At 45.5% G+C, this 24,203-nt stretch overlaps 1 long non-coding RNA gene and 1 pseudogene across 5 annotated transcripts in view; one reads left to right on the forward strand and one right to left on the reverse strand.

Moving 5' to 3' along the window:
• Positions 1-24,203, forward strand: part of LOC146198548 (uncharacterized) — a 407,190-nt gene that overhangs the window by 68,231 nt on the left and 314,756 nt on the right. Inside the window, exon 5 of one of the 5 annotated variants that reach the window (XR_014705000.1) lies at positions 11,493-11,702. The exons of the other annotated variants lie outside the window; for them this stretch is intronic. This is a non-coding gene — a long non-coding RNA (uncharacterized LOC146198548). Of the gene's footprint in view, positions 1-11,492; positions 11,703-24,203 lie in introns of those variants that run through there. 5 annotated transcript variants of the gene reach the window in all.
• On the reverse strand, positions 1,981-2,841 carry LOC146198549 (uncharacterized; annotated as a pseudogene).

A 24,203-nucleotide genomic window follows, 5' to 3' on the forward strand; every position in this document is an offset into this window, starting at 1 on the left:
GTGCACTTTGGACCACTTAAGTGCGATGAGGCGAAAGCCATCGTAGCGCGGTGGATCGTAGCCCTCCACTATGGCACCTCTATCTCCCTGTCTTCTTTCACATCCACCTTCTTCCCTTCCTTTACTGGCGTGGTACATGTGGCCGCGGATAATTGGAACAGATACTGCGCCTTTACTATCCTGTAAATCAATTTGAAAGGCAGCTGATGCCTTCTGTGCTAACGCCGGGGTGGCGCAGTGGTTACGGCGCTCGACTACTGTTCCCAAGGACGCGGGATCGAATCCCGGCCTCGGCGGCCGCTTTTCGATGGAGGCGAAAAGCAAGACGCCCGTGTGCTGTGCGATGTCAGTGCACGTTAAAGAACCCCAGGTGGTCGAAATTTCCGGAGTCCTCCACTACGGCGTCTCTCATAGCCTGAGTTGCTTTGGGACGTTAAACCCCACAAACCAAACCACATCTAGGTCTGCTTCTGTTTAGTGTGCGGTGCGGCGTTCGACGAAGCACCAAATGAAAGGTGCCGCACGGACTCCTGGATGGGACGCCCAGAGGGGTCAGCTTTGTCTATGTATGAATCGCCTAATGATGCCAGTCATGACGGTACATGGCGCACCCCTTGTCGAACACAACCACCATTCCATTGAACGCATCAAACTTCATCAGCGTTTAATAATTCGTTTACAGGAAATTAAAGGCGTAGTATTTGTACCTCGCGGAACACCGCTATCTTCACAGTAGACAAGGGGAATTATGATGAACAATTCATGATCTGAGGCGTGGTGCAGTTGGTAAAGCGCTCGGCTGGGGATCTAAGGGATGAAGGTTTGATTCCCGATCGAGACAAGGTGTATTGATTTATATTTAACTATCTCCCTCGAAAGTGTGACACACTCTGGTGACAACATCTGCCGACAGCTCCTGCTGACAACGATGGGAGCCTAAAGGCGTTCGTCTTAAATCCAAACGAAACCCTTCACTCCATGATCTTCCGTAATTGGGGCTAGGGTGTCAACTGCACCCGGTCATTCAGCTACAGATTTTTTCCTCTGAATTTAATCCTAGCGCCAAGCGCCAGCGGAAATAATCTAAGCGCCAACTGATATAATCTAAGCGCCATGCAATATAATTCGAGTGCCAAGTATTTAATCATAGCGCCAGCATATTTAATCCAAATGCCAACTCGAATAATGCCCGCGCCAACCAATTTAATCCGAGTGCCAACGCAATTAATACAAGCGCCAGCGAATTTAATCCGGGTGCCAACCAATTTAATCCACATGTGGAAAATGAATGTGGTGGAGGGCTCCAAAGCACAAAACATGAATTTCAGAAATAAATAGTAATTGAGATCACATTCCAGACCATGCGACGAGTAAGCGTCACATCTGCATGCACTATTTCGCTTTGTTCTTATATTTTTGCGACAACCAAGAACCATATGTGCAGCTGAAAAAAAAAATGCGGTTTGTGACACGTCTCTTGCAGCTTTTAGCTTAGACGCATGGCAAGTGAATAAATATACCTGTCATCTTCTAATTGTTTGGTTAAGCACTGCTTATCATGAGTTGTCTTATGCCCTTAATCTGCATGCTGATGACAAGTCATGATTTAACATGATTTTCTAATCATGATTTAACACCACTAGTAGAAAGGGATCAGTGTAACACACAGTTGGTTTCGGCGTGAAGACTTAGAGTAACGCTACCACCGATAGAGAGAGCGCGCCCCTGCTTTCAGTCTGGCCGCGACACGGTAGAGTGAATGAAACTATGTACAGCGGAGCTTACAACCGAGGCCAGGAATAGCTACTGGCTTCTCACTATGGTCACCTTAGCAGCAGTACTTAATTTGCCCGGGCGGCAATCCTAGCAGCGTAGGTTGCCAACAAACTATAAGCACGTACAAGCGCAGAAGTAGCCGACTGAAATGCGATTTTGTTTTCTAGGAGACATTATACAGGTCTAAGTATAACTCAGAACGTTTTACATATCGTCTTCATGCAAAGCTTCCCGTATAAAAGAAAAGTTATGGCGGTCAAAAGCAGCACACTCTACCCTTTGTATTTGTTGCATAGAGTGTCGGGCAGCGTCGAGCAACAAACTGCGCCGATGGTCCTTTTTAGTCATTCGGAGAGGAGTGATTAGCACCAGGTCTTTCCGCTCACTGAGGAAAGCTTTGACTTCCAACTTGAACTTCGAAAAGACTTCCTCTATAGGGTTGAAAAATTAACTGTAAGGAGGCAGCCGCTTGATCGAGTGCGTCTGACTGGCCAGGCTTGCCTGTTCCGCACGGCTGTGAGCTGGAGCGTTGTCAAAAATAAAAACCGCTTCAGAACGAGGTTCTCCACTTTCGACACGGGCTGATATGTCGCTCAAAAATTCATTGAAAACGACCCAGTGAACCTTGTCTATGGCCGTCCAATGAATGAAACCATTTACGGACATGCAGGCGAGAATGTTAAGTTTTGCTCCTTTGGTGCCAGTCGTCGTCTGCACCGCAGGCTGTCCCTTCACTGCACGACCGAAGCTCCTTGAACACCATATGTTATAGTTGGTCTCATCGATGTAAAACCTGCACAAGCGAGGTCCTTCACACTGCAACCACTGTGCGTATGTTTTGCGGGTGCGTTTCACGTCGTCTCTGTTGCGCTCAATCGGCCTCTGAGTCATCAACTTCATAGCGTAACCGTGCGAATCCAGTAGGCGATCAATGCTACTTGTGCTGATGGCGATTCCCGGCAATTCTTCTTCCACTGCTTGCTTTATTTGCTTTAGCGTAAAAGCAGGGTTGTTATCCACAATATTCTTTAGAGCCGTTACTACCTCATTCCGAATTTCTTCCATGTTCCGCCTTTCTTCAACGCTCCTTTATCGCTCGCTGCAATGGATCTCGCCGTCTTTAAATTGATGCCCAGCGTATCTGCCAATTTTTCACATCTCCTCCACGCCTCGACACTTTGAGAATTCTGGCCCTGTCATGCTCGGAGACTTTGCTGTTCTTTCTTCTTGTGCACCTGGAGGCTTGAACGGCGGTCACCGTTTCCGGTGCCCGATTAGGATGTCAGGGCACTGCTCATCAGCTTCCATGGAAGAAAATAATGCGCGTTAAAGTTCATGCAAATTTAATGAAAACACGCAGATTACCACCTGCCTATAATATACGAGTACGCACCACCACCGTCCGGCTCTACTCCGTCGTGCAAATGCAGACGACAACGCGGCACACACAACGGAGGCGCGATAATTGCCGCCTGCTTTGAAATCCCTTGTCTTCTGCGTTTCTAGCAGTTTTTGTTTTATGCTCTTGAGAAAACATTTCCATTTCTTGCAAACGAAAGTACACCTATTTCTAATAGGGAATTCACATGTCTGTGCTTTCATCCATTCTCCTAGCATAGCGCAAAAACAGACAATTCGGCACCGAGTAAACGGAGGCAGAAAACTTGCCGTCTGCTTCGGACCTTTTTGGCATTGGCTGTGTAATGTTTGGCTGATGAAATTACATATAGCTAAATTAGGTACGGTTGATTAAAACATTTTTAATTGTGTGATAAAATAATTGTGTTTCATCGAAGACATTTTAATTCTGTATATATTCTGTAATCAGAAGTGCGCACATTTGTGGGATAAATTGTCCTCTTGGAATATAGAGCCAGTAAGCCACAGCTCTGGTACCCTTCAGTATTTCAGTGCCGAAATTGTGCGTTTGTCATAATATTGACGAAAGTCATCCCATAAGCTAACGCTTCGCTTACTCGTCGCATGGTCTGGAATGTGATCTCAATTTCTATTTATTTCTGGAATTCATGTTTCATGCTTTGGAGCCCTCCACCACATTCATTTTTGACATGTGGATTAAATTGGTTGGCACCCGGATTAAATTCACTGGCGCTTGTATTAATTGCGTTGGCACTCGGATTAAATTGGTTGGCGCGAACATTATTCGAGTTGGCGCTTGGATTAAATATGCTGGCGCTATGATTAAATGCTTGGCATTCGAATTAAATTAAATGGCGCTTAGATTATATCAGTCGGCGCTCAGATTATTTCCGCTGGCGCTAGGATTAAATTCAGAGGGAAAACCTGTAGAGCCAGTTCGTGCGCAATATCGTCTCTCCTCAGCATTGCACGAGTCAAATTTCTTTGGTTTGCTTTATTGGGTTTATGATTTATGGGCTCTGGAAATTTCGACGCGTGCACTGCGCATTTCTTTAACGTGCACTGACATTGCGAAGCACACGGGCGCCTTGCGTTTCGCCTTTATCGGCCACGGCCGGATTTGATCCCGCATCCTTGGATACAGCTTCCAGCGCCCTAATAAACCGCGATGAGGCGCGAGTATACTGAAATGTTCCGAGACGAAGGACGAATATTTCTTCTCGTAGCAACATTTCTTCTTGATGCTGAACAAGTGCGGTGTCTGTTGCCTATGTTCTTTGCGAATTGAAGTTAGGGCAAATAAAACTGCTCTAGCTGACTGCCGAACTATGACAGAAATGAAGACCGCCAGATAAAGTTTACAAAAGACAGCCCTAATCTTAGGGATGGAAAATACAAACTTCCAAATAAACCGCACCCTATAGTCATTGATAACGGCATCTGAATTAAACCACTTTGTGTATTTTTCTTGTTACCTGTGCGTTTTTTTTATTTTGAGAGATAAAGAAAAAACGCAGCCGTCGTACACCGGCTAAAAGTAGTTATATCCGTCACAACAAACCTGTAAATTGTTAGCGATCAAACTCTTCCAACCTCGCGGGCGCGGCACATGAAGCCAATTTCGTTCACGGGGTGAGCGGTACCAGGTTTCCAGTTTTGCTCGATCAAGATACGTGACGTCATGGAAATAGTGCACTGGCGTGCATTCTAGAAGTTTTTGGCCGAAGTAACCCCGATGTGTCGTTGCTACCAATGTACACATCCATGAGCACAGGCCGCGCACACGAATTCTGTTCGGTTGTCTGCAGCTGCCATCCACAACCTCACGTATTATCATTTCTTCTTTTGCCCCAACGAAACCTATTCTAACCACACACACGTATTAAAACAAAACACCCGCAAGCGATACAGCAGGAGGCATCTGCTTTTCTGTAAGGGGAGAAAGAGGAGGGCGGCTTGTATGCTAAGACCCTTGCATCTTGCTTCTGCGACGGCTGACACCGCCCGCGGGCTGGTTCAGGTTTCCAGCCATATTTCCGGACGTTCGAAGAGGAGCCTCTAGTTGGCCGGGTAGTTTCGTCAAAAAGTCACTAACGAAACAACGTAGCCGTGGTCACCTTTTGCTGACTGGTCGAATGTGTACGGCTTCGGGGACTTCATCTGCGAATTAGTCTTGCACGCAACCACTTTTCCGTGTTAAAAAAAAAAAAAAAAATACGTTAGTTTTCTTCAGGCATATTCTATTCGTCTTGCTTTGTTTACTTTTTTTTCTATCAAGTGTTCGCTGATACAGCACCCTCGCGTTTGCGCTTCTCAACGTCATCGCACCTTTGACACGCTTTCACCTCCAGGTTTTAAGGAGAGAGAAAGCACAATAACCTGAATTTTGCAACATAGCAATTTTAGTACTTAGAGGGTCCAGAAGACCGCACGTTGCGACATAGTGTCTAAAGCGCTGCACATGTACCTATAAATTTGAAACATTTTGTCAGTAGTATCGATTATATGCAGTAAGGAGCTTATCTGAGAAACTTTGCGGCGCTGTTAACAAATCGCCTATCACAGCCGCCTAGGTAAGGCGCGAACTGGTATCTTAGCACTTGGAGGCGGGTGATGGAGCCGACATCTCTCTTACCATTTCCTGAAAGATAATTATATTGTATGAAAAACTTTTATTTCCAGGTGCCCCACAAGCTAATAACACTTGGTACGTTTATGCCCTCTATAAATGATTCTTCCTTTCTTTCTTTCTTTCTTTCTTTCTTTCTTTCTTTCTTTCTTTCTTTCTTTCTTTCTTTCTTTCTTTCTTTCTTTCTTTCTTTCTTTCTTTCTTTCTTTCTTTCTTTCTTTCTTTCTTTCTTTCTTTCTTTCTTTCTTTCTTTCTTTCTTTCTTTCTTTCTTTCTTTCTTTCTATTACAGAAAGCCGGAGCGAAAGCTAAAGGCTACAGAGCCTGACAAAGGCTTCCGCTCCGGATGACGTTTAGCGTGCAGTTTGAAAAACGTATACAAAACATACAAAAGAGCACTTCGAATCATAAACACAACGCGCAAATACAGAAATTTGATTGCATGAAACTGAGTCACTCCAAATAACTATGGATAGGAAAAAAGAAATACAAAAGATTGGCATTTTATTGCGGATTGCTATGTAATAAACCAACTGCATTTAATGAAAGAGATGAAACATACCGCTGTAGACGATATCAATAAAACCGTTTGTTGAACTTAGTGATACAGTATAGAACAATTGCAAAATAATAAAGAAAAGCACATGTAACCTCTGATACAAAAAACACAAAACAAAAAATTAAACTATGCAATTGCGATATTTCTGTGTGTACGAAAACGCTGCCGACCGGTTCTTTCATCACTGCGCAACACCAAAAGTATGGTCGCTCGTATATTATGCAAGCAAACAAAAGCATACCAAGGTATCACACAAGAGAGCAGAAGATCTAACGGAGCTATATACAGTGTCAAATAAGTTGCCTTTAAAGATCGCCTACAGAACCCAAATTTTAAATGGTTTCGAGCCTTTATATCTCTCTCTTTTTTTGCAACGATTTAATCGTGAGACTCAATTAGCGCCTGCTGAAATATTCTATTGGCCGTGAATTATAACTATGCGAAGGTTAGTACTTAGGATGTGTCGGGTAGTGGCATCGAAACGCACCATCTAAAGCCGCTTATTGCGGCTCAGGGAAGCTGAACAATGTATGCCTAAGTCACCAGTCAGGGCTCCTCCTCATCTCCAGAAGGTGGGCAGAACGCTCCGGAGCCTTAAACTAAGAGCCCACCCACAAGCTCTCCAGCTGCCATGTTAATGTGAATAAAATTTCAATCAATCAATCAATCAATCAATCAATCAATCAATCAATCAACCAATCAATCAATCAATCAACCAATCAATCAAACAAACAAACAAACAAACAAACAATCAATCAAACAAACAAACAAATAAACAAACAAACAATCTATAAAACTATATAAATCAATTAATTAGCCAGCCAGCTGATATATCTGTTAGTCAGTCAATCAATCTGTTAATGTGAGCATTTTTTCTTCAATCCCAGAGGTCAATTGTACGCGTTATTTGCGAAGTGACAAGTAAATTGACGAAAAGCTGTTATAAAGCTTTACACTCGTTAAATTCACAAATCAAAAGCGGTATTATCCCCAGAGGCATAAAGCTTCTTGATGTAAACTGAATTCCGTGTAGACTAAAATCGCTAATTGTTTAACCCCATTCCTCTTAACTCCGCAGCGTTAAATGCACCGTCCTCCAAATATTTCGGCGTAGGCGTTTTGAGCGAAAACTCACGAGGAAACAGCTGGCTAGCAGTGACAGATGACCAAGCAGCGCATATATTCATCGGCTGATTGTGTTGCCTCGTAAGACTATCATCACATGGCTGAGGTCGTAGGAACTGCCACTCAGGAAACTCCTTTGGGGTAGGAGGGTGAGATGGGACTTTAACCGGAACTATTGGATCCGGCTATGCCTGTAGCACAAAGGTTTGTTCGTTTTACCTACGTTAAAGAGGGACTTGGTATCTATGTAGGGGGGTCTCTCACATCTTTCGGTAACTTGAGACTGTACTGAGTATGCGCGAGATAATAAAGGCCGATATTAAGGGATTAGTGAAAAAGCGAATAGAAAAGTGCACTTACGCTAGCGAGGACCAGCAAAAGTAGTCGCAGACGGGAGGCATTATGGGTGCCGCCGAGTCATACTCTTAAAGGCGGGCTAAGTGTCTCCCACTTTTTCCCCTTAGAAACACGGTGCCAGTGTTTCAAATTCGCCTTATTTACGAAAGCTTCAATTCTCTGCTTTCAACATTACACGGAGGACGCGAGCAGTTGAGGAGCGGCGGCCATGTCACGTGCTAAAATAGCGTTACCGCCAACACAGTGTGACCTACACGTGAAACAAAGTGCAGAGGCTGACCAGGAAGAATAATGTTCAGCGGGAACCTGCTTCTTTTGCTTCCTTAAAGCTCGCAAACACTTCTGACTGTAATGCTCCCCAATACACCTCGGCGGATGTTATGTCCTCTACTCGGCGGAAGTGCCCGTTCGTCGAGGAGCGCAGACACTTCGGTCGTGTTCGAGAGTGACTTTTGCCGGCGGAGCTCCTCAGAAAAGCGACGGAACCAGACGCCAGGCAGTTCGGAGCGGCCCTAATGAACTTCCTTTCGATTTAAAAAGTTGATCACCCATGGGACCTCGACAGTGAAGCAATCAAAAAGTATCCGCGCACGAACTGAAAACAAAGGGCGGGTCAAAAGACGAGTCAAAAGGCGGGCGAATTAAGCAACGGCAGAAACGGAAGTGCCGCTTTTGCTCTCGGGAGCACTGCTCTTCTGTGCCACTTCCTTCATTTTATTTCTCTGCCTTTCTCTCATATTTTCGGTGGTTGTTGGGGCTCAGCCGCTTTTAAAGACGTTTGAGGCCCTTTCTGTGGCAATGTTTGAAGAAGACGTCAAAAAAAAAAAAAAGCTGGGAGTCATACCCATCCGCTTATAAAAGCAGAAAGACGGTCGAAATATTATTTCTATTTATTCGTTTGAAGCGAGGAACCTCGAAATGTAAATGTTTTTCTGCGTCTCTTCTCTTGGATGTTTCTTTAGACGAATGAGTTCAAAATCCTCGCTTTAATACTGCGCCGAAAAAGTGAAAGGCAGCAAAACATTTATTATCAGGCAGCAAAACATTTATTATCAGAAGGCTGCTTTAAGCTTTAAAAAAAAAAAAAAAAAAACGTTTTAGTTGTCATGATTTAAGTGTTGGCCGAAAAACTGAAAAATGTAAACAAAGACAACAGTACTATGTGAGTGCCCTTTTAATATGCATGCCGCACATAATATTTCGCAATATGCGAAACACGTGCCCTCGAAACTTTCGCAGTGAAGGCTCCCCCACCGCCAGCTAGTCTGTTTAGTGCGAATCTTAAGAGAGACCTGACGCCGGAATTATTGTTGACAACAGAGTTCATTTCCGCTACTGCATGCGGGTTGGATTGTTTTTGCTGTGTTATGTCCAAACGATCCCGGGATACTATGACTATTCCGACCCTACCGTAGCTGTTGCCCTTAGAAGCGAAAATAAGAAGTTTGTATTTTTCAGACGTATATTTACGTCTGAATTTTTCATATCGCTGCATACTACTTGCCGATACTGGTCATAAACGCCATTAAAATTGAAATGACATTTGTAAAAGTTTTCCAATTTCCCTATGAATGCCAACACGCTCGTTCATTTTCGTGCTCTTACAGAGAGTCTGCTTTTACTCGACTCACATTTTTTTTTTTTTTCACACTCTAATCACGACAGTGTGAGGCACGAAATTTTACCACTGGGCCGCTGATGGCGGTGCGCGAATTTGAAGTACGAATGTTTGGAGCCGTCCACGAAGAAAGTATACATGTCAACGTGTCCTTGGAGGTAGATTTCTTGCATTGTTTTTTTTTTTTTTCAATTATATGCTGAGTTCATGAAAATATTGAAGTCGGGCCTTTGCAGAACTGTAGGAATGAACTTCAGAGACCATCACCTTGTGTTAGGTCGGTACTCAATGTCGACGAAAAACGTTTCGGCCCACATGCAGCAAAGGTCTTTGAAGACGGTCTTGGAAAGCAGTTGTCTCGAGCGACATAGTGGTCATGATGAGAATTACCCCTTAGACGCACTTTTATGCTATACGTAAAATCTCGCTCATATTCCACATTTGTTTTATAAAATATATATTGCAAATATTCCTCGCACCCATGCCCCTCCAGAATCTTTCAGTCGTTGTCCGCGTGAAATGGCCATTAGATAGCGTGTCACATGTTTGATTGCCCTCAGTCAAATGAACCATTAAATAATGTTTTTTTCTTTAGTTATAAAGGCACCGTACCAAATGCCAACATGGTGTTCGAAAGTTATATGAACAAACACAAGAAATGCAAAGTTGCGTTTCGTATTATTTATTTATTTATTTATTTATTTATTTATTTATTTATTTATTTATTTATTTATTTATTTATTTATTTATTTATTTATTTATTTATTTATTTATTTATTTTATAATGGAAGTCCTTGTACAGGGCGCTGCACCGTGAACAGTCCAGGGAGCGTTCGACAATAAGTCGTAGAACACAGCACAGGCTCACAGCACAGGGCAGCACAGGCGCGAGCGTCGGAGCAAGCTTTATCGTCGTTCTCTTTATGTGATCGTGAGGCATGGAGCATGGTTGTCGTCCTCTTTCTTCAGCATCAGGCACTGAACATTTCAGAGCCGAATAATTATCTTACAATTTATACAATACTGCAGGCCTCGTTGCGGCCCAGACAGGAGGGGCATACAAAGTACAGAGTAATTACATTAACAGACGTAAGAAATAAAGGACTAATATAATAGTGCACACAGTACTAATTCAGTCTACCAGCTGCGAGAACAAAATGGGTAAAAAGAACACTCGCTCTTGTATAAAAACAATTCCCAAAACTAACAAAGCGAATAATAAATGTACAGATGAACTATTTGTACTGTTTATGCAATGCGAAGGAGTATAACACAAAGATCAATTTGAGCAATTACTAATTGACAAGAAAATTAAACTAGTAATTTGAGCGGTCAATGGAATCAGTACTATTTTGTAGCGAGTTAGGTAAATTATTCCAATCAGCTATAGTGCGTGAAAAAAAAGAATATTTAAAAATGTTAGTTCTGGCATTATAGGGAGTCAGAGAGTCAGCATGACGATGACGCTTTCGACGTGCTGCCATTGGCGTTACATAAGCCTCGGGAGTGAGGGCAAGGAGATTATTTTTAACAAGAAAAAGGAATTTCAGCCGTTGTATTTTTATTCTTATTTGCAATGTCTGAATGCCATGTTGTCCCATTATTGCTGCCGGGGAATCATTCATATGGTACTTTGAAAAAATACACTGTATTCTTTCTAGTGCATCAATGTTCGTTGGATCCCAAACAATGCAGGAATACTCCAGTTTTGGTCTTATTATTGATGTGTAGGCTAAAGGTTTAGTTTCAGCGGGTGCCTGTTCTTTTTATGACGTAAAAAAACCGAGTTTACGAAAGGCTGAGTCGCATATGTTAGAAATGTGAATGTCCCAGTTCAGGTTATGAGTTATTGTGACACCAAGATATTTGTATTACCTAACCTCGGCTAGTGGTTCAGATCCAAGGGTGTAATGAAAATATAGGCTATTTATTTTTTTTAGTTATCTTGGTGTTAAATGTTTTACTAGCATTTACCTCCATATCGCAACGATTTCACCAAGAAAGAAGGTTTTGAAAGTGATTGCTCACGGTTATCTGATCATCGCGGCAGGTTACCTCACTGAAAAGCCCACAATCATCAGCGAATAATTTTATTTGAACTGGTTCTGTGACAACACTGACAATGTCATTAATATAAATTAAGAATAATAAAGGGCCCTAAAACACTACCCCGAGGGACACCTGAGTAACTGGGAGTTCATTGTAATTGTAAGTAGCGATACTAACAAACTGTTTTCGGTTTGTGAGGTATGCTGAAACCAAATTAACGATAAAAGAAGGAAGGTTCATTAATCGAAGTATTTCAAATATTTCGAGTGTGAAACAAGGTCAAATAATTTTCTGAAATCTAAAGATATTACATCTACCTGGGTGGATTTGTTTAGAATATTCTCAAAAGAATGGATAACCGATGTTAAATGGGTTACAATAGAAAAACTTTTCGAAAACCATGTTGCGCAGGTGTTGCGCTGTTATCACTTAAGAATTTAGTAATGTAATTAGCTATGACGTCATCTAGCATCCTACAGCATGACGACGTTAGCGATATTGAGCGGTAGTTACTTATCAGCGTTAGGTTCTCCTTTTTCGGCACAGGTGCTACGCGTGCAGTTCGCCAGTCAGTAGGAAGAGTTGCTGTGGATAATAATGCACGAAAAATGATCACATGGTACTTAGATACCAGTTTTGCGTATCGGTGCAGAAAAACATTCGATATATTGGCAAAACCATGGGTCGATTTGGTTTCCAAGTTAATAAACATGGAAACTACACCCGGTATAGATACAAGCTTCAAGTTTGCACCGGACAAAGAAGACATTGGAAACGGAATATCACTTCTATTTGCAAAAACACTATAGAAATATGTGCTCAAATGCTCCGCAATACTTTGCTTTTCGACGATAAGAATGCCGTAATCACCTATTTGTTCAACGGGTTAATTTTTGTTACTAAATTATGTCCAAAATTTTTGTGGCGCGGTGTGAATAAAATTGGGCGGAATGTTTTAAAGTATCGCCGTTTAGTATGCCCAATAGACGCGCTAAACGTTTATTCTCTCTTTTCATGTGAATGACTTCCCGAGTAACCCAAGTACTAACTTTCGCCATTTTCTATGTCTTGCTTGGTACAAAATTGCGAACACAGTATGTATAAAATTCTTTAAACCTGTCCCAATGTTCTACAACATTGTTTTCTTTAATGTTGAGTAGGTGAAGATCCAGATAACCTAAAATAGTTTAGTCCCTGGCATGCGAAAAGTATTTTACTAAGACATATTTTGTTTTACTATTTGCATATTTCCAAGCACCGTCAAAAATATACCATTTCATGATCAGATATGCCGCGTTCAACAGACAGTGAGAACTTTTTGACATTCATATTTACAAACACAAGGTCGAGTATTGATGACGAAGATCCGTGCACTCACGTGGGTAAAATTACAACTTGATGTAAATTATGTATGCAAGCCTTTACTGAGTCACTCACGCGGCACCCATAGTATGCCGATATGTTCCGAAGTCGTTGATAAATCTAATCGCATTCGGCGCACCCTAAAGCGTATTAAAGACATCTTAGAGTGGACTGGATCTGGCATTCTCAAATGTAGTTAAAAATGCCTGTTATACATTACTTCGCAATAAATCATCTGAAGATTTTATAGACTTAACTGCGTTCTCCAGTCTTCCCGGCCGTCCAAGCTGCAGATACAACGCAATTTATTTCGCTGTAATGTGAAAACAGCGGCGAGGATTTTTCAACGGTGCCGTAAATAAAACCCAAATTAAAGTGGTTGTCTGTTTAGGAGCAATATAAGACTCCGAAAGAATTCTAGCGCAACAGTACCATTGAAAGAAAAACACGCATACTTACAAGCCTTTCTAGATCCACTTGTGGTCTATTACGAATACTTTGGTGCTTTGAGTTTCCCAGAGTTTCTTGGTATTTCGTTTTTTGTTTATGGGACCCGTCATGCGTGAGGAACCTTTTCTTGTAAACCCACGAACAAAACCAGTGCCGAATTTTTTATATGGAACTAAAACGTTTTAACGATTCCTCAAGAATATAGTTATCAAGTGTGTTATATCTCGGCATATAGTACTTAGTCGCATTAGGACAACCTCACTTGGAACTGCGAGCTCGAAGCGTACGCAAGAGAATATCCTGTTTTCAGAAGGCTGAGTGCGCTTGCTTAAGTCGCATTTGAGGTGCGGCTTAGAGTAGCGGTGCCAGCAATCTGAGGGATTCTCCGAAAGCCTCCGCGGATCTCTCCTTACGCAGAAATGCGCGAGTAGGGAGCGACACCATCTAGATACGACGCGAGAAGACGCAGGTGGCGTAAATCTCGTCATGCCACCTGTGACCGCGAGAGACGGATCTCGGAATGAGGGAACTGCGTTCTAAACCCAGCAAAGTGACGTATCAATCGATCTGTATCCTTTTCATTTTGTAATGGGGGCCGCTAAAGCAGCATCTTTAACAAGGGCAAGTCTGCACTTGTGCCCCTTCAACGGCACTAAACTGTGGCATATCAGAGCATGGGATGCACTCAGTGCCTTGGGACAATGTGCAAGTCGGAACACCCCTGCGTTTAAGACTCCCAAGGATAAATTATTGCGACCATATTTTGTGCCCATAGAGGTTTCAGGAAAACACAACTCAGTGGAGTGGCCGCACTATTAGAAGCCATCGGACATATTAAATGCAGCATATGTTCGTACCAAAACGCGAGTGAAACATTAACGGTTACGTTTCGCTTCCTCATAGTGTCATGGCTGACATGTGCTGGTCGAAAAGAAAGTGCTGTTCGTCAGAACGCCACACATAAGCAGGATGGTCAAACTGAGTACCTGGCATATTCGATAAATGCATGGCTCTGATGTGCATTCGGAACCTATTGCTTGACTCCCCGGCTATCCAATTTTCGTTTCGAATATCTTTGAAGGAGAAAAGTAGGATCCCGAGAACGCGCACTGTTGCAACGCCGCGTTTTCTTCTCTGTGAGCCATGAGTGCTTTGAATCATCGACGTCAGGTAATTCAGCAACAAAGTGACTTCTTGTGTTAAGTCATCACGCAGCGTTTGGGAAGAATGCCGCGCTTTACATCGGACTTATGGGGCGAGACGTCCTCGATTTCTTTCGTTGCGCAGGTAACAATGTTCGCTATTGTAGTGCAGGGATATCAAGAGTCGTCTAGTCCGTTGCTCTTTATTCTCTAGGCATTTGATTTGTATGAGCACTCAGGAATAAAGTAAGGGTCCGGAATAAGCAAGAGCTTTCATATCGCACAGAACATATATCGCTGTGGTGCCCTGGGCGTTGGGGTCAACTTCGAGCGGGGCCAAAGAAACAACGACGTAACAGCGCAATCGCGCACCAGGCGTGTTAGGCTGGGCAAGCTAGCGACCGTGGAAAAGAGAGCACGGCCGGCTAGCTTAAGTGCGCCGTTACGCTTTAGTACCCTCTAGAGAGAAACGAGCTAGAGAAGGAGTAGATTTATTTTTATGAAGCCCGCCCCTACATTTCATAAGGAGGCCAAGGCTATGATGGCGAAGAAGGATGACCGCCACAGTGCAGGATTCCAGGGCATCCAACAATAACTTCACAAGGGCCGCAGCGTCATCCCGGCTTAACAGCCCTGTTGCTCAATTCTCTCTCTAGAGCCAACAACAAGGTTCAGCGATGGAGCACGTGTAACAGCATCTGTACAGGCTTGACGACAAGAAGTAGGCGTGTGATTGACCGCGTCCTCTCAATGGATATGTACGCTGAAAGAAACGCACGTATATATTGTAGATCTAAAGGGCTTAGCTGCCACACAGCAGGACGGTCTGAAAGAGATAACGCCATTCTATGTTGGATGCGAACCCGCATTGTGCAACATTCCTATATCAAGCGCGGTCGCAAAGTGTATTGCCTCATTTCCAACGCTACAGTTTTGCGTGAAGTTGATATTGATCTGAGACGGATAATCCCCCTGTGGTCGTCACGCTTTAGCAGCCATATCGATATGGGCATAGTTGCCCTACGATTTTTTTTTTTGGTTCGGTAGGGAAACTAATTACTTCAGCGGCTTGCGAATGGCACAACTGGAGCTACAAATCAATAACGCGTGATATTCGTTTGGCTTTTAATTGCTATGGAAAGGAGCTTTTAGAAGATCACATGGCTGGAAACTGAAAAGTTCATCATACGCATAAATGAAATGCCTGAGTACGTACGGCATGAACGGCCACTTTGGAGCGCCTGTTATTCGACGACGAATTCAAGTAAATGAGAAGATTATTTTTTAAATAATAATAATAATAATAATAATAATAATATTGAGCTATGTACGTCGGCGCATATATTTAAATAACCATATTTTTTCCCCTTCGGTTGTTCCAGAATCCAGATACTTACAAATTCGTTCTTCCCTTTTTTTACCATTTCTGGGTCTCTGATTCAACCACATGAAGCGCTTCCGTTATTGAGTTAAAGCAATGCCTCTAAATATGAATAACGCTTTAAATTCTTTTAAAGCGACAATTTAAAAAACTCAGCGATTATTTCACCTGTGATATATACTAATAAAACTCTTGTAAATGCGGTGCTTTATTATTTTTATTGCTTCAGATACCGGGACATGACGCCCGTTTGTATTTATTTGCTTCGTATAAGGCTTCAGATATAACAGTTTTCAGGTACAAAGCAACAGGCATCATTTTCACAAAATGCCACAGATGGCGAACTCCCTTGAGTACGTAGCAAAGGACGTAATGGAAAGTCTTATGCTTCTGCCCTCCAGTTCCATATCACAGCAATAATTTAATACAATGTATTTCCATGCAATCTAATTACAAGAACGGAGGAATAAGCTTTATATAAGACTCTGTTCGTAAATATACTTCAGCAAGTATGCGCAGCATGCTAGCAATTATACCCGATGAGGAAGGTCTTGATTAACTTCGTAAACCTGTGGTACAGGATATGCGTCCGACGCTTGAATGTGAAGTTTTGAAAGAAGAGCTGCATGTCGCCTTTTTATATTTCGCCCACGCTCCTCTCTTTGGTAATGACCCCTTCCATTAAATTCTGATACTTTTTCTCACAGAATTTAACGCTCGCATTGTTCTGCCTGTCTCGGAGAACAGCCTACATGCCATTTCGTAATCTCAATTGGGCAGAAGCAGCGATTTAGGACAGTGATTTCAGGCGATAATTCTTTTGTCTACGAGTAGTGTACATACGTGCGTACGTACATACATATATACAAATGTATGTATGTATGTATGTACGTACGCACGTATGTGTGTATGTATGTATGTATGTATGTATGTATGTATGTATGTATGTATGTATGTATGTATGTATGTATGTATGTATGTATGTATGTATGTATGTATGTATGTATGTATGTATGTATGTATGTATGTATGTATGTATGTATGTATGTATGTATGTATGTATGTATGTATGTATGTATGTATGTATGTATGTATGTATGTATGTATGTATGTATGTATGTATGTATGTATGTATGTATGTATGTATGTATGTATGTATGTATGTATGTATGTATGTATGTATGTATGTATGTATGTATGTATGTATGTATGTATGTATGTATGTATGTATGTATGTATGTATGTATGTATTGTAGGGCCCGTGGCGCGCCGCGCATTCGAAGGCCGCGCCACTTCCCATCGCTCCCTGCGCGCTGCCTGTTTCCCTCTCCTCGCTCGTTCGGGGATAACTGGTCCCGCACGAGGGGACTATAAAAGAAGGCACGCGCCGCCGTCTCGCTCTCTCTTCGCTCCTGCTCTTCGTTCCTGCTTCGCTCCTGCTTCGCGCCTGGCGCTTCTCCACGGAAGACGACCCGCAGGCTGCAGCCCCCCGGACGACGACCTAGCACCGCCTTCGACGACCCCTGTGAGATTAAAGATGTTTGTTACACGGCCCGCTGTGTATTTGTCGTGCGCATCCCTCGGGCAGAGGAATTTCCCACAACTGGCACCCAACTGGGGCTGAATTAGCACCCATGTGGACGATTTCTCTGCCAACGTGGCAGCGCACGGCAACACGACGGGCCGGTTCTTTGTATGTTAGGCGCAACGTCATTTTGAGTTTAGGGCTATCGTGTGTGCAGATGACGCGGAGTGTAGTATAGTAGTGTTTGTATAGTGCTTTAATTTTGTTTTGGGTTATGTGTGTGTTTTTTAGTGTCGGGCGGTTTGTGTTTTATATTTTTGTGCATATGTTAGTTTTATGAAGTGTTTAGCCTTTGTGACTGCCTCTTGATGCGGGCTAGATGGTAGTCGTGCGCGTGTAGGCTCCCGGCCGGCCTTAGTTGTTGAGTGCAATGCCTCCGAGAAAAGGCGTGGCAGATAGGGCCGCCGCTTCGGACGCCAGTGCGTCCGGGTCTGGGCAGGTTACCGATGCGGCCGCCCTGATGCAGGTGAACGAAATGTCGGTGTTCACCCGTCAGCTCGGTTCGTTGGCTAGCGCCAACCAAGCCACAGCTGCGGCGACAGTCTCGCGTCCGCGGATAAATGTAGAGGTTCCCTCCTTTTCCGGCTACACAGACGTGAAGTCAGTCCACGAGTTCTTGCAAGAACTCGAGAATTATCAGATGGCACTGGGTTCCCCAGACGACGTGGTGCTAGCGCAGGTAATCCCCGTGGCACTTGTTGAGAGCGCGGCGCGATGGAGACGCTGCCAGCCGGCCTTCCAGTCGATATCAGACTTCACAGATCGCTTCCGCGCCGAGTTCTTGCCGCCGAATTACGAGCGCCGAATGCTTGAGGAGCTAGCGTTGCGCACACAGCACCCAGAGGAGAGCCTCCTCGAGTATGTACGCGCAATGCAGGATCTTTACAAGAGGGCAGGTCCCACGGCAACCGATCTTGAACAGGTCGCGCGCGTGGTGAGGGAATGCCATCGGCGCTTCAAGCCGTATTTGCGGGGACGTGGTTTTGCAAACCTCGAGGCCCTAGCACAGGAAGCGAAGGTAGTGCAGGCGGATTTACTCGCTGAATTGCGCTACCAGCCACCCCCCAGGCCAGCCGAATCGCTAGAGCCGCGATGCGCCTGGGCCGGAGGCCAAGACTCCGTGCCGCGCGCCAGAAGCGCAGACGTAATGACGGTAGGGCAGGAAAGGCCAGCGGAAGGCTCCGCGATTCCTCGCGCTCTTGACCCGTACGCGTTCGAGCAGCGGCGTCGAGCTGAGCTCGCCAGCGACGTTCGCACAGGCGCGGAGAGAGGGGAAAGACGTCCCCAACCGCTTCGTGAAACGCTGCATCCCCCGACCACGCGGCAGGTGAACGATCGGCTTGTCTGCAATGTGCCTCCAGCACGGCGCCATGTGTAAAGGGGTCAGCGATGTAGGGCAGCAGCTCAGGGCCGCTGCCAGGCGTATCCGTGGCCGAGCCCAGCTGCGCTGTGACCCCGAGGATGTGGCCGCTGCCGGAGAGGGACCAGCCGGAACAGTCCCGCCATGCCTGCTGCTTCTCCCGTCCCACGGACCCGCTGAGATGGCATCCCGCCAGAGCCAGGCGACAAGCCTCCATATTTTACGCCGACCCGGGCTCGGACATGGACATGGCCCGGCTGTTGGCGGAGCCCGGGTCAGACGCTGAGGGGGGGGGGGGGGGGAAGATGTAGGGCCCGTGGCGCGCCGCGCATTCGAAGGCCGCGCCACTTCCCAATGCTCCCTGCGCGCTGCCTGTTTCCCTCTCCCGGTTCGTTCGGGGATAACTGGTCCCGCGTGAGGGGGCTATAAAGACGGCACGCGCCGCCGTCTCGCCCTCTCTTCGCTCCTGCTCTTCGTTCCTGCTTCGCTCCTCCTTCGCGCCTGGCGCTTCTCCACGGAAGACGACCCGCAGGCTGCAGCGCCCCGGACGACGACCTAGCACCGCCTTCGACGACCCCTGTGAGATTAAAGATGTTTGTTACACGGCCCGCTGTGTATTTGTCGTGCGCATCCCTCGGGCAGACGAATTGCCCACAACTGGCACCCATGTGGACGATTTCTCTGCCAACGTGGAAGCGCACGGCAACCCGACGGGCCGGTCCTTTGTATGTTAGGTGCGACGCCATTTTGAGTTTAGGGCTATCGTGTGTGCAGATGAAGCGGAGTGTAGTATAGTAGTGTTTGTATCATCATCATCAGCCTGATTATACCCACTGCAGGGCGAAGGCCTTTCCCATATTTCTCCACTTAACCCGGTTCTGAGCTAGCTGCATCCACTTGACCCCTGCGAACTTCTTAATCTCATCCGCCCACATAACTTTCTGCCGCCCCCTGCTACGCTTTCCTTCCCTTGGAATCCAGTTTGTTACCCTCAGCGACCATCGGTTATCCTCTCTTCGCACTACATGTCCTGCCCATGTCCATTTCTTCTTCTTAATTTCCACTAGAATGTCGGTAAGTGTTTGTATAGTGTTTTAATTTTGTTTTGGGTTATGTGTATGTTTTTTAGTGTCGGGCGGTTTGTGTTTTAATTTTTTTGTGCATATGTTAGTTTTATGAAGTGTTTAGCCTTTGTGACTAGCCTCTTGATGCGGGCTAGATGGTAGTCGTGCGCGTGTAGGCTCCCGGCCGGCCTTAGTTGTTGAGTGCAATGCCTCCGAGAAAAGGCGTGGCAGATAGGGCCGCCGCTTCGGACGCCAGTGCGTCCGGGTCTGCGCAGGTTACCGATGCGGCCGCCCTGATGAGGCAGGTGAACGAAATGTTGTCGGTGTTCACCCGTCAGCTCGGTTCGGTGGCTAGCGCCAACCAAGCCACAGCTGCGGCGACAGTCTCGCGTCCGCGGATAAATGTAGAGGTTCCCTCCTTTTCCGGCTACACGGACGTGAAGTCAGTCCACGAGTACTTGCAAGAACTCGAGGATTATCAGACGGCACTGGGTTCCCCAGACGACGTGGTGCTAGCGCAGGTAATCCCCGTGGCACTTGTTGAGAGCGCGGCGCGATGGAGACGCTGCCAGCCGGCCTTCCAGTCGATGGCAGACTTCACAGATCGCTTCCGCGCCGAGTTCTTGCCGCCGAATTACGAGCGCCGGATGCTTGAGGAGCTAGCGTTGCGCACACAGCACCCAGAGGAGAGCCTCCTCGAGTATGTACGCGCAATGCAGGAGCTCTACAAGAAGGCAGATCCCACGGCAACCGATCTCGAACAGGTCGCGCGCGTGATGAGGCAATGCCATCCGCGCTTCAAGCCGTATTTGCGGGGATGTGGTTTTGCAAACCTCGAGGCCCTAGCACAGGAAGCGAAAGTAGTGCAGGCGGATTTACTCACTGAATTGCGCTACCAGCCACCCCCCAGGCCAGCCGAATCGCTAGAGCCGCGATGCGCCTGGGCCGGAGGCCAAGGCTCCGTGCCGCGCGCCAGAGGCGCAGACGTAATGACGGTAGGGCAGGAAAGGCCAGCGGAAGGCTCCGCGATTCCTCGCGCTCTTGACCCGTACGCGTTCGAGCAGCGGCGTCGAGCTGAGCTCGCCAGCGACGTCCGCACAGGCGCGGAGAGAGGGGAAAGACATCCCCAACCGCTTCGTGAAACGCTGCATCCCCCGACCACGCGGCAGGTGAACGATCGGCTTTGCTACAATGTGCCTCCAGCACGGCGCCATGTGTAAAGGGGTCAACGATGTAGGGCAGCAGCTCAGGGCCGCTGCCAGGCGTATCCGTGGCCGAGCCCAGCTGCGCTGTGACCCCGAGGATGTGGCCGCTGCCGGAGAGGGACCAGCCGGAACAGTCCCGCCATGCCCGCTGCTTCTCCCGTCCCACGGACCCGCTGAGATGGCATCCCGCCAGAGCCAGGCGACAAACCTCCATATTTTACGCCGACCCGGGCTCGGACATGGACATGGCCCGGCTGTTGGCGGACCCCGGGTCAGACGCTGAGGAGGGGGGGAGATGTAGGGCCCGTGGCGCGCCGCGCATTCGAAGGCCGCGCCACTTCCCAATGCTCCCTGCGCGCTGCCTGTTTCCCTCTCCCCGCTCGTTCGGGGATAACCGGTCCCGCGCGAGGGGGCTATAAAGAAGGCACGCGCCGCCGTCTCGCCCTCTCTTCGCTCCTGCTCTTCGTTGCTGCTTTGCGCCTGGCGCTTCTCCACGGAAGACGACCCGCAGGCTGCAGCCCCCCGGACGACGACCTAGCACCGCCTTCGACGACCCCTGTGAGATTAAAGATGTTGTTACACGGCCCGCTGTGTATTTGTTGTGCGCATCCCTCGGGCAGAGGAATATGTATAGTTTTTTAAGGAAATGCCGCGTGGAATAAACGCTAGATGCTTGAGTAGATCCAGGAAAAGCAACCCATGGAAATTATGTGTAGGGTACATAACAGTGAGGGAAGCTTTCACAAAACAAGTCCAGAAAAGATTTACATGAATACTAATCTCTCTGCATACGCGATACGCATTGTGGAAACAGATTTTACTATAAGCAGGAAAAAAGAGCAAGGCCCTCAATGAGCAACTCAATAAAAAATATCACTGACGGACACGAAAATAATGAAACGGAGAGTTGAGGTTATTGGTGCAACATTTCTTATAGACGCGGCGCAACGGTCGAAGGACAAGCGAGTAGACGAGAACAGCGCGACGCTGTTCCCGTCTGCTCGCTTGTCCTTCGTCTGTTGCGCTGTGTGTTTAGGAAACAAAAGCAACGGCATGAGAAAAAATAAAAAGTTGTACAGATCAGATACTGGCAAAGAAGGTAACTGCTTGAGGCCTGCTATTGCTGTAATAGTGTTTGTTGAGGGCAACTAAAACGTTATGGGACAGGGTCTTATGCCTGTAAAAGGTACGAAAATACGACATCGCCTATATGTCTATGTTTTGGGTTGTCACGTTGGAATTAGAAAAGCGCCGCTCTAAAGGTGACAGCGATGCTATGGTGGTTTCTATTTGTGGTTAATAGTAGCAGGCGGCCTGTGGTAAGCGAAGTTCGTACAAAATATCTATGGAGATAATGTTCATGAATGAAGATGATTCTTTACTGGAGGACATTGATTCAAATTCATAACGGAAATGCTTAAGCAAGGTTGGTTAAGGTAGATTTTGTAGTTGTGCTACAAACAAAGAACCATTATATTAAGTTTGAGTTAAGTAATGCATTGTGCACTAGGAGCTTGATTGATGGTGGATGAACCCGGCGAAAGCGAGATACTATACATCTGCAGCCCAAAAAAAGCTGCATGCAAAGATTATTCACTTGTACTTCCGAGCTTAACGTGGAAGAGTAATGAACTCCTGGTATTTTGTTATTATTGACAATTTCAGTCACCTGGCCATCATACTTAACTTCAATAGTTGAAATAGGCCTATTTCTAGAATTAAACACTATATCTTTTGGATTCGATGCTGTGATCCTCATTCGAATCTCGATCGAGCAGAGAACTGCTCATGCATCGCATTCCATTTTACTCTTCTATGTTGAGAATTAAAACTGATTATAAGCATGGTGCTCTAGTTGGTGTAATATAGTGAACTGGAACGTATCATCCATGATTACTATATTTTTCATGTATAAATTAATTAGTAGAGGGCCTAATACATTTCCTTCTGTAACACCGTGTGAAATGGGCAGGGACAAAGGCATGTGACCGTTTAAATATATGCCCTAGGCCTTTCTTTAGATTAGATTTCAATTCCGTCAAGCGAATTCCGCGAATTCCGAACGCCTGCGTTTTGAATCAGGATAATGTGGTGATTAATGGATTCAAAAACCTTACTATAGTAAGCAAACTATAATCACAGCAATAAGCTAAGTTATCCAAAAGATTAGGTGTACCAAGATCTTTTAAAAAGGTTAGGTATATAACCGCTTTTAATTGGTAACCCAAGAATCAATCTAGCATCGCTGCCGTTGTTTTCAATGCTAGAATGCGAGCGTTTTCAAAAAGGTATACTCACCCCCTTGATAATGCTCTCCATTTCAATATTAGGGTGCTCCTTGTTTTATTTTTATTTCGTGGTTGTTCAGTTCCATATAGCCACATGAAAAAAAAAATAAAACTGAAAGCAGCATTGTGCATTCAACCATAATAGTTACCGAAAGGTAGATCGGCTTACATTGAGTTATTACGTGCTTTCCAAATGGCGTGTTTTATGGCATCTTCGATTTCTTAGATGAAATCCTATCATAGCAAGCATACGTTTTCTGATTTATTTAGGACGAAATGAGACTCTGGTCAAGCGCCGGCATGGGTTCCCGAATTCCCAGCTTCCTAGTACCGTGTAGAGTACGGTGCAGCACGGAAATGGAAACTTGGAATAGTATTAACATAGGAACGTGTTTAACAGGAACACAATCTATAAAAGGTGCAAACTGAACTTCGGCTAACACAGATTACTCAAACATGAGGTCATCGACGCAGCTCGTAAACGAGGCTTACCCGCCATATTGACGCAAAAATAGAGGAGGCAGCTATCGCATTAGCCGCAGCACATGCCTACTCTATATATATTTGTTGTCACTGACTGTCAAACAGTCTTTTTTTATTTTATGAATGAACCATACCCTCGCCGGACAAAGAAGAAAAGACTCCTTGTAAGCGTTGCCGTTTATAATTTATTATGAGTTCTCACTTTCGTTAGAGCATGCGTTCGTGTCCTCTTTGTGCGCGTATTCTCCTCTACGCTCGGACGTAACTACAGTAGAGGCCTCTGTTTTCTTTGTGTGTGATTATCTTTATCTGTCCTGTACACTGGAGTCTTCTTGTTGTTCACATCCGCCAGACTTATACTCACCAAGAGCAGATAACATAATTTGGTAACC

This window comes from Amblyomma maculatum, chromosome 2 (assembly GCF_055883805.1).
Source record: "Amblyomma maculatum isolate TAMU_Amacu chromosome 2, ASM5588380v1, whole genome shotgun sequence".
In the NCBI taxonomy this organism is placed as follows: Eukaryota; Metazoa; Arthropoda; class Arachnida; order Ixodida; family Ixodidae; genus Amblyomma; species Amblyomma maculatum.